The sequence below is a fragment of the Trichechus manatus genome, unplaced genomic scaffold, assembly GCF_000243295.1.
Source record: "Trichechus manatus latirostris isolate Lorelei unplaced genomic scaffold, TriManLat1.0 scaffold00145, whole genome shotgun sequence".
Classification (NCBI taxonomy): domain Eukaryota; kingdom Metazoa; phylum Chordata; class Mammalia; order Sirenia; family Trichechidae; genus Trichechus; species Trichechus manatus.
The window spans coordinates 1,508,615-1,517,552 of NW_004444081.1; positions in this window are offsets into that span (position 1 = coordinate 1,508,615).

Below are 8,938 nucleotides of genomic sequence, written 5' to 3' on the forward strand. Positions count from 1 at the left end.
GAATCACCTGGAGGGCTGGTTAAAGCTTAATTTGCTAGGCCCCACCCCAAGAGATTTTTATTCAGTAGAAGGGGTAGGGGCTAAGAATTTGCATTTCTAACAAGTTCTCAGGTGATGCTAATGCTGCTGGTCCTGAGGGTGCCCCCTGGGAACCGATGATTGAACACAACGAAATTCAGTCACGATAAGGAAAGCAAAGAGTCTTCAGGAAGGGGATTGGCATTCTTTGCCATCAAATTGTACGTGGGATCTGTGGAGTCTCTCTCTGTCACATCTCTTTTGCTCATTCTCTTTATCTGCTAAATAGGGAAAGTTCCTGATAGGTTCAGTGAGGACACAGAATAAAAAATATTCCCGAGCCCAGGAAATACAATCCAACTGAAACGTTAGTAAAGGCAGCTGTAGCAGCAACAGCAACCCTGTCAAAACTGCCCAGCTGCTGTTCACAGTATGAGCAGTGCCTTGATGGGGAAGCATTTCTGCAACAGTGTCATGACTTACTCTATGTGACCCTCCTTTCCATTTCTGGTTTACTTCAGATATTCCTGGAGGCCGACGTTCTCATTACTTGCATGGCCCAGTGAATAGAGATAATCAGGAATGAGAGCCCAGTGGGACTGTGAACACAATTGCTCTGGATGCCCGGCCCCAGGGGACTATCACGTGAGCAAGCTGGAAGGGACCTGAGCACAGTGGTTCCCAAGCCTGGCTGCACAGCAGAATCACCTGGGGAGCTTTAAATATGCAGGTTCCGGGTTCAACTTCAGATGTATGAAAGCAAAATCTCCTGGAGTGGGGCTCATGAAGATGTTTTAAAACCTTCCCAGGTGATTCTCAAGCAATTCTCAAGCATGGATAGGCTTTTGGGAACCACCTTAGAAAATATCTCATCTAGCTCCCTCGCTTTCCACAGGAGGAAACTGAGGTCCAAAGAGGGTGAGGAGGTTGTTCAGATCCCAGACGGTAGAACCGGGAGAACCAAGTATGGATTTGAAGTCTTTTGATTTTCAGAGGTTGTGGAGCTTAGTGGGTGTCTTAGTCATCTAGAACCGCTATAACAGAAATACCACAAGTGGATAGTTTCAACAAAGAGAAATTTATTCTCTCACAGTCTAATACGTTACAAGTCCAAATTCAGGGCGTCATCTCCAGGGGAAGGCTTTCTGTGTCAGCTCTGGAGGAAGGTCCTTGTCATCAGTCTTCCTTTGGTCTGGGAGCATCTCAGCGCAGGAACCTCAGGTCCAAAGGACGTGTTCTGCTCCCGGCACTGCTTTCTTGGTAGTATGAATTCCCTGTGTCTCTCTGCTTGCTTCTCTCTTTTATATCTCAAAAGAGATTGGCTTAAGACACTACCTAATCTTGTAGACCTCATCAATATAACTGCCACTAATCCATCTTATTACATCATAGTGATAGCATTTACAACACATAGGGAAATCACATCAGATGATAAAATGGTAGATGATCATACAATACTGGGAATCATGACCTAGCCAAGTTGACAGATATTTTTGGGGGACACAATTCAATCCATGACAGTGGGGAAACAGGCTTTGGAGTCAGATTCTTGTCTGAGTTAGTATTTAATCATTGTATGGCCTTGATCAAGGAGTCCTGGTGGTGCAGTGGTTAAAGCAATTGACTGCTAACCAAAAGGTTGGTAGTTCAAAACCACCAGCTGCTCCCTGAGCGAAAGATGTGGCAGTCTACTTCCTTAGAGATTTATAGCCTTGGACTTCCTGTGGGGTTGTTATGAATCAGAAAAGCCTCGATGGCAGTAGGTTTGGTTTGTTTTTTTCTTTTTTTTTGGACTTGGGCAATTATTCAAGCACACGCCTGTAACATGGGTGATCAGTGCGAAACATGAAATAATGTGTGTGAAAATGCTTATTACGTTCTCTGACACTTGACAAATGCTTCTAGATGGATACTATTATTACTGTATTTCATCAAATTTAAGAAACCACTGACTCTAAAATGCATCATTACTTTATGTCTCTAACAACGAAAAAACACTGCCAATTAAACTATGACTCACTATTTGATTGTAAGATGCATCCAGATTTCAGAGATGTTAAAATACAATACATGGTATTCTACTTCTCTTTCTTTGACCCTGTGAAGATTCTTATATTACTGGATTCAATAACTAAAAAATAAATTCAAGGGCCCTGAAGAAAAAGCAGGCTTGGTGTGTTTGAGGAACAGCAAGGAGACCTGTGTGGCTGAAGTGGAGAGAGTGGGGTAGAGATAAGATCCAAGACAACCAAGGACAAGTCAAGTAGTGCCCTGTAAACCATGTTGTTGTTAGGTACCATTGAGTTGGTTCCAACTCATAGTGACTCTATGCACAACAGAATGAAACACTGCTCAGTCCTGCACCATCCTCATAATCATTGTTATGCTTGAGCCCATTGTTGCAGCCACTGTGTCAATCCATCTTGTTGAGCATCTTCCTCTTTTTTGCTGACCCTCTACTCTATCAAGCATGATGTTCTTCTCCAGGGACTGGTCCTTCCTAATAACATGTCCAAAGTATGTGAGACAAAGTCTCACCATCCTTGCTTCTAATGAGCATTCTGGCTGTACTTCTTCAAAGACAGATTTGTTTGTTTTTTCTGGTAGCCCATGTAGGGATATTGAATTTTGTTATGAGTGAGATGGGAAGTTTCTGGAGGGCTTTGAACAAAAGAGTTACATGATCTGACTTACACTTTAATAGACACGTGGAGCAAGCAAGGTGGTGACAGAAGACCGTAAAGTGACCTAAAATGATAGCAGAAAGGGGTCCTGGCGGCCCAGTAGTTAAGAGCTTGGCTACTAACCAAAAGATCTGCAGTTCAAATCCACCAGCCACTCCTTGGAAACACTATGAGGCAGTTCTACTCAGTCCTGTAGGGTTGCTATGAGTTGGAATCAACTCGACGGCAACGAGGGTTTTTGGGTAGTAGAATATGTAGGAAGAAGTAGTGGGATATGGATATGGTTTAGGGTAGCTGACAGGATTTGCTATTAGCTGACAGGATTTGCTATTAGTTGATATGGGATGTGGGCTATGAGAGGAGTCAAGGATTACCTCAAGAGTTTTGGCTCAACTAATTTGAAGAATGGAGTTGGCTGAAATGGAAAAACTGGGGGAATGAGGTTTGGAGGGAATCTACGTTTTAGTCAGGTTTGTTCTTATTCCTCATCTATCATTATCACCAAAGTTTACCTTTTTTTTTTCCAATAAATATTTTTAAGCACCTATTCTCTCCAGATGTGTTTGGAGAAATAAGGAACAAGACACAGCCCCTTTTCCCAAAAAGTATGTCATCTGTACAGGAGATACAACTTTCACAAAAATAAGTATATATCATCTAGTATGTATCTAATAGTAGCCCTGGTAGTGCAGCGATTAAAGCACTCAGCGTTTTGAACCCACCAGCCACTCTTTGGGAGAAAGATATGGCAGTCTGCTTCTGTAAAGATTTACGGCATTAGAAAGTCTATGGGGCAGATCAACTCTGTCCTACAGGGTCACTATGAGTTGGAATTGACTTAGTGGCAGTGGGTTTGGTTTTGGTATGTATCTAATACTATAAAAGAGACATTAAAATGTCAGAAATCAGGTGAAGGAGAAATTGATTGGAATTGCTGCTATTCTCCCTGAGAAATGCTTTAGTTGTATACAAGTTCATTACACTGCTAAAGGGGAATGCTGGTATGTTAAGTTTAGCTAAAGCTAAACTGGTCTCCTTGAGTCCCTCAAATAACCAGCATGCTCTTTTCTCAGGGCCTTTGCACTTCCTGTTCCCTTCGCATAAAACACTTTCCCCTCAGAAATTCACATGTCTGCTGTCTTCCTTCACTCAGGTTTCTGCTCAGAAGTCATCTTATCAGAGAGGCCTTCCTTGATCTCTTTACATAAAAGAGCACCTAGTCCCGTCACTTACTTTATTTCTCTTCATAGCACTTACCATCTTCTCACATATTATCAGGGATGGATTACCCAATAAGCAGGGTACTGTAAGCTTGTGTGTACCTTGCTTACTGGTTAATCCACTTCTGCATATTATATATTTATTTGCTTATTGTCTGCTAACCCACACTTGGATGTAAACTCTGTGACAAGACTGTCTTGTTTACTGCTGTATTCCAGTATCATTGTTGAATAAATGAATGAATATATGAATTTAAAAAAACACACACATGGATTTGGAAAGCAATAAGCAAACAAGTAGATGCATTGTCTTGAAGAAATGCTGGCGGTAGGTTTGGAGATGGAATTGGATTCATGAACAAGGCTTTGGTTTCAGAAGTGAGGGAAGATCTACAATGCTCTGTCAGCAGCCGGGGCACCTTGGGAGAATCAGTTTGCTCTTTTGGCTAAAGCAGTTGGGGGCAATCTTGTGTACTGGAAAAAACTTTGGATTGGAACTCAGAGATGTGATCTAAGTCGAACTCTTACCATTTAATAGCTGTGGGATTTCAGCTGGCTTCCTCCATACAATGTGAGAATAATAGGAAATGCCCTGCCTGCCACTGAGGGTTATTGCATGACATTAAGAATAGAATAGCCCTTTGCTGTCTCTATTTTTCAGGGTCAAGGTGGCATTTGAGGCACTACGACATGAATTATAGCCAAAGGATCCAGGGATGCTTGTCTTGCGTAGCCAGTCTTCTCCCAGTAGGTCCCTGAGGGAAATACACAGAAAATACTGGCTAATGGAAAGCAAGGTTCTATTTTATTAGTAGCTGGGCTTGTGTCCGAAATGCTAATACAAGTGCCCTGGTAAACTGGAACAGGGCACGTAGCCCAGGTTGAAGGCCTCCAGAAGCTTCTCCTTGCCCATTAAAAGTCAATGGTGTCAAGGATGAAAACATTTAGCACACACAGCACCATGGAGGGGGCCAGAGTAGGCCCTGACTCAGGCTGAGGCTTCAGCTGCATGGAGGGATGAAGCAGAAGAGAGGGCCAAGCCCCATGTGTGGTTTTTAAACATACATTGACCTCCTCCATTGGTAATTTTGGCTCCATCAGCATCCTGGATAATCCTCATCCTTACCCCTTTATTCAGTTTCACACCCAAGAGAGCTTAAATTTGATAATTTGATACTTCAGTCGTGAACAGTTCAGATTTGCAACTAAGATTCAAGCCCAGTGGTTCTCTGAGGAACCTATCACCTCAGACAAGAAAGTTATACATTTGATAAGAGTAGTCAAAGTAATAACACATTCCCGTGTTCAATTCTGACCCATACCTGACTTGGAAAATGCAGTGGACACTGAATACAGATGTGTTCCAGTTGGGTATTTGGCCATGTTTCTTGTGTATAATTTTGCATAATCATCCGGTTTCTGGAAGTATCGGCTAGTCCTGGCCTACCTTTTCTAGGGTCAGACTGTAATCCAAGAGCTTCATCTGGTGTGATACAGGCAAAGGACCTTCTTGCCTTCTTTAGTTCATCATGGTTGCTATGCATATCTTCATTCTCCAAGTCGATGGTACTCCTTAAGGGCAGCAGTTCTGCTCTTTCTGTGCCAAGCTTGGGTACTGGGCTTGCATAAAACTCTTATCCCTTCCACGTTTTGCTACCTCTCCAGGACACTTCCTGGAAATGGGGCTTCATACCTGTTAGTACTGCAATGTGCCTACCTCTGTCCCTTTCCAAGCCTAGGGAAGTCCCACCTTTCTCCCTGTTACCTCTTCTCCACCCTCCAGTCCCTTAACAAGGGCACGCTTTCCAGGAAGCCGTTTGTCTTCAAGCAGTTTCTTACTTCTGCCCTGTAAACATAAACCTCCCATGCGGTGAAGGAGCATGAAAGCCTGTCTACCTGCTTTAAAAAGGGGTGGAGGATATACAGTGAAAATATGCACATCCATATCTCCATACATTATCCTTCCCTAGAAGCTCCTTTGGAAACCCTGGTGGCATAGTGGTTACGAGCTACGGCTGCTAACCAAAAGGTCAGCAGTTTGAATCCACCAGGCATTCATTGGAAACTCTATGGGTCAGTTCTACTCTGACCTATAGGGTTGCTATGAGTTGGAATTGACTCTATGGCAACTGGTTTGGTTTGGTTTCTTCTTTTTTTAAGAAGCTCCTTTTAAAAAGACACTTTATTGAGGTGTAATTGACATACAATAAACTGCACACGTTTAAAGTGTACAATTCAGTAGGTTTTGACATATGTAGAAACCTGTGAAGCCATCACCATACTCAAGATAGTGAACATATCCATCACCGTTTCTTTGTGTCCCTTTGTCATTCCTCCTGCCTACCCCACCCTCCCTCAGGAAACTACTGATCTGTTTACTGTCACTACAGATTCACATGTTTTCATTTTCTAGAATTATATATAAATGGAATCATACAGTATGTGCTTTTTGTCTGACTTCCTGCACTCTACATAATTATTTTGAAATTCATTCATATTGCAACCTATATCAATAGTTCATTCCTATCCATTGCTGAGAAGCAGGGCCAGACAAGATGAGGCAAGTGAGGTGCCTAGGGTGCAAAATGCAAGGAGGCACTCACTCTCAGGGTTGTGCAGATGCTGCACTGGCATTTCCTTGACCCTGAGAGTGAGTGCCTCCTTCTTTTTTCACCCTAAGCTCTTCACTTGCCTCACTCTAATTCCAGCCCTGCTGAATAGTATTCCATTGTATGGAAACATCCATTTACTTGTTGATGGACACTGGGTTGTTTCCCAAATGTGGCTTGTCTATTACAAATTAGGAGCCCTAGTGGCCCAGTGGTAAAGAGCTCAGCTGCTAACCAAAAGTTCAGCAGTTCGAATCCACCAAGCACTCCTTGGAAACTCTATGGGGCAGTTCTACTCTGTCCTATAGGGTCGCTATGACTCGGAATTGACTTAACGGCAACCGGTTTGGTTTTTTTTTGGTAATGACTAATGGAGCCCTGGTGGTGCAATGGTTAAGACCTCGGTGGCTAACAAAAAGGTTGGCAGTTCAAATCCACCAGCTGCTCCTTGGAAACTCTATGGGGCAGTTCTACTCTGTCCTATAGGGTCACTATGAGTCAGAATCAACTTTGAATTGAATATACCATGGACTGCAGAAGAATGAACAAATCTGTCTTGGAAGACGTATAGTCAGAATGCCCCTTAGAAGTGAGGATGGCGAGACTTTGTCTCATGTACTTTGGACATGTTATCTGGAGGGACCAGTCCCTGGAGAAGGACATCATGCTTGGTAAAGTAGAGGGTCAGTGAAAAAGAGGAAGACACTCAGTGAGATGGATTGACATGGTGGCTGCAATTATGGGCTCAAATATAGCAACGATTGTGAAGATGGCGCAGGATAGGGCAGTGTTTGGGTCTGTTGTACATAAGGTCACTATGAGTCGGAATTGGCTTGACGAAACCTAACAACAACAATGACTAATGATACTGAGCACGTGCTTATTTGTCATCTGTATATCTTACTTGGTAAAGTGTCTGTTCAAACCCTTGCTCATTTTTTATGCGGTTGTCTTTTTCTTGCTACTGAGTTTTGAGAGGTCTTGAATCAAGTCCTTATCAGATGTATGATTTTCAAATACTTTCCTGCAGCCTGTGGCTTGTCTTTTCATGTTCTTACCAGTGTCTTTCAAAGAACAGAAGTTTTAAATATTTATGTAGTCAAATTCATCAAATTGATTTTTCAGGGATCATGCTTTTGATGTCATATCTAAGAAATATTTGCCTAACCCCAGGCCACAATGATTTTCTCTTATGTTTTATTCTAGAAGATTTTTAGTTTTTACATTTAGGTCTATAATCTATTTTGAGTTAATTTCTGTGTTTTTGAGGTATGGTCGAAGTTCATTCTAGCATCATTTGTTAAAAATAATATCCTTCTTCCAGTGAATTGCCTTTGCACCTTTGTTGAAAATCGGGCGTCCATGTATGCGTGGATCTATTTCTGGACTTTTTTCTGTTCCACTGACATATTTGTCTATTTTTACACCAATACCACACTGTCTCGATTACTGTAGCTTTATAAAATCTGATAATGTTAGTTCTCTCATATCGTTTCCTAGTACTGCTATAACTGAAATACAAGTGGGTGGCTTTAATGAACAGAGATTTGTTTTCTCACAGTTTAGAAGGCTTGAAGTCTGAATTCAGGCCACTTGTTCTAGGTGAAGGCTCTCTCTGTCTGCTCTGGGGGAAGATCCTTGTCTCCTTTCAGCTTCTGTTCCTCGGTTCCTTGGCGATCCTGTGGCTTGTATCTCCCCCTCTCTTTGTGTTTGCTTGCTTAATCTGCTTTTTTATATCTCAGACGAGATTAATTTAAGACATATCCTACACTAATACTGCCTCATTAACATAATAAAGACACTCCATTCCCAAATGGGATTATAACCACAGGTAATAAAAAAAACCAAAAAACAACTCCTTGCCTTTGAGTTGATTCTGACTCATGGCGAACCACAGGTATAGGGGTTAGGATTTACAACACATATTTTGGGGGGCACAATTCAATCCACACCCTTTCAAAGTTGTTTTGGCTATTCTGGGAACTTTGTATTTCCAGATGAATTTTAGAATATTTTATTTCTAGAAAAAAGCCTTCTGAGATCTTGATTGGGTAGAATGAACATTTAAACAGGATTTAATCTTTTAACTCCTGAACATTGTGTATCTCTCCACTTATTTAGATCTTTAGCTTCTCTCAACAGTGATATATCTTTTTCAGCATACAGGTCTTTCACCTCTTTTGTTAGATTTATCCCTTAGCATTTCATTAATTTTGATGTTATTGTAACTTCCGATTGCTCATTGCTAGTATATAGAAATACAACTGTTTTTTGCATATATGTATATTTATTATAAAAGTCACTTCTGTACTATGCAACGAGAAAGAACAATAATGAATCAGTGAACCATCGCATAACATGGATGAAACTGGAGGACATTATGCTGAGTGAAATAAGTCAATCACAA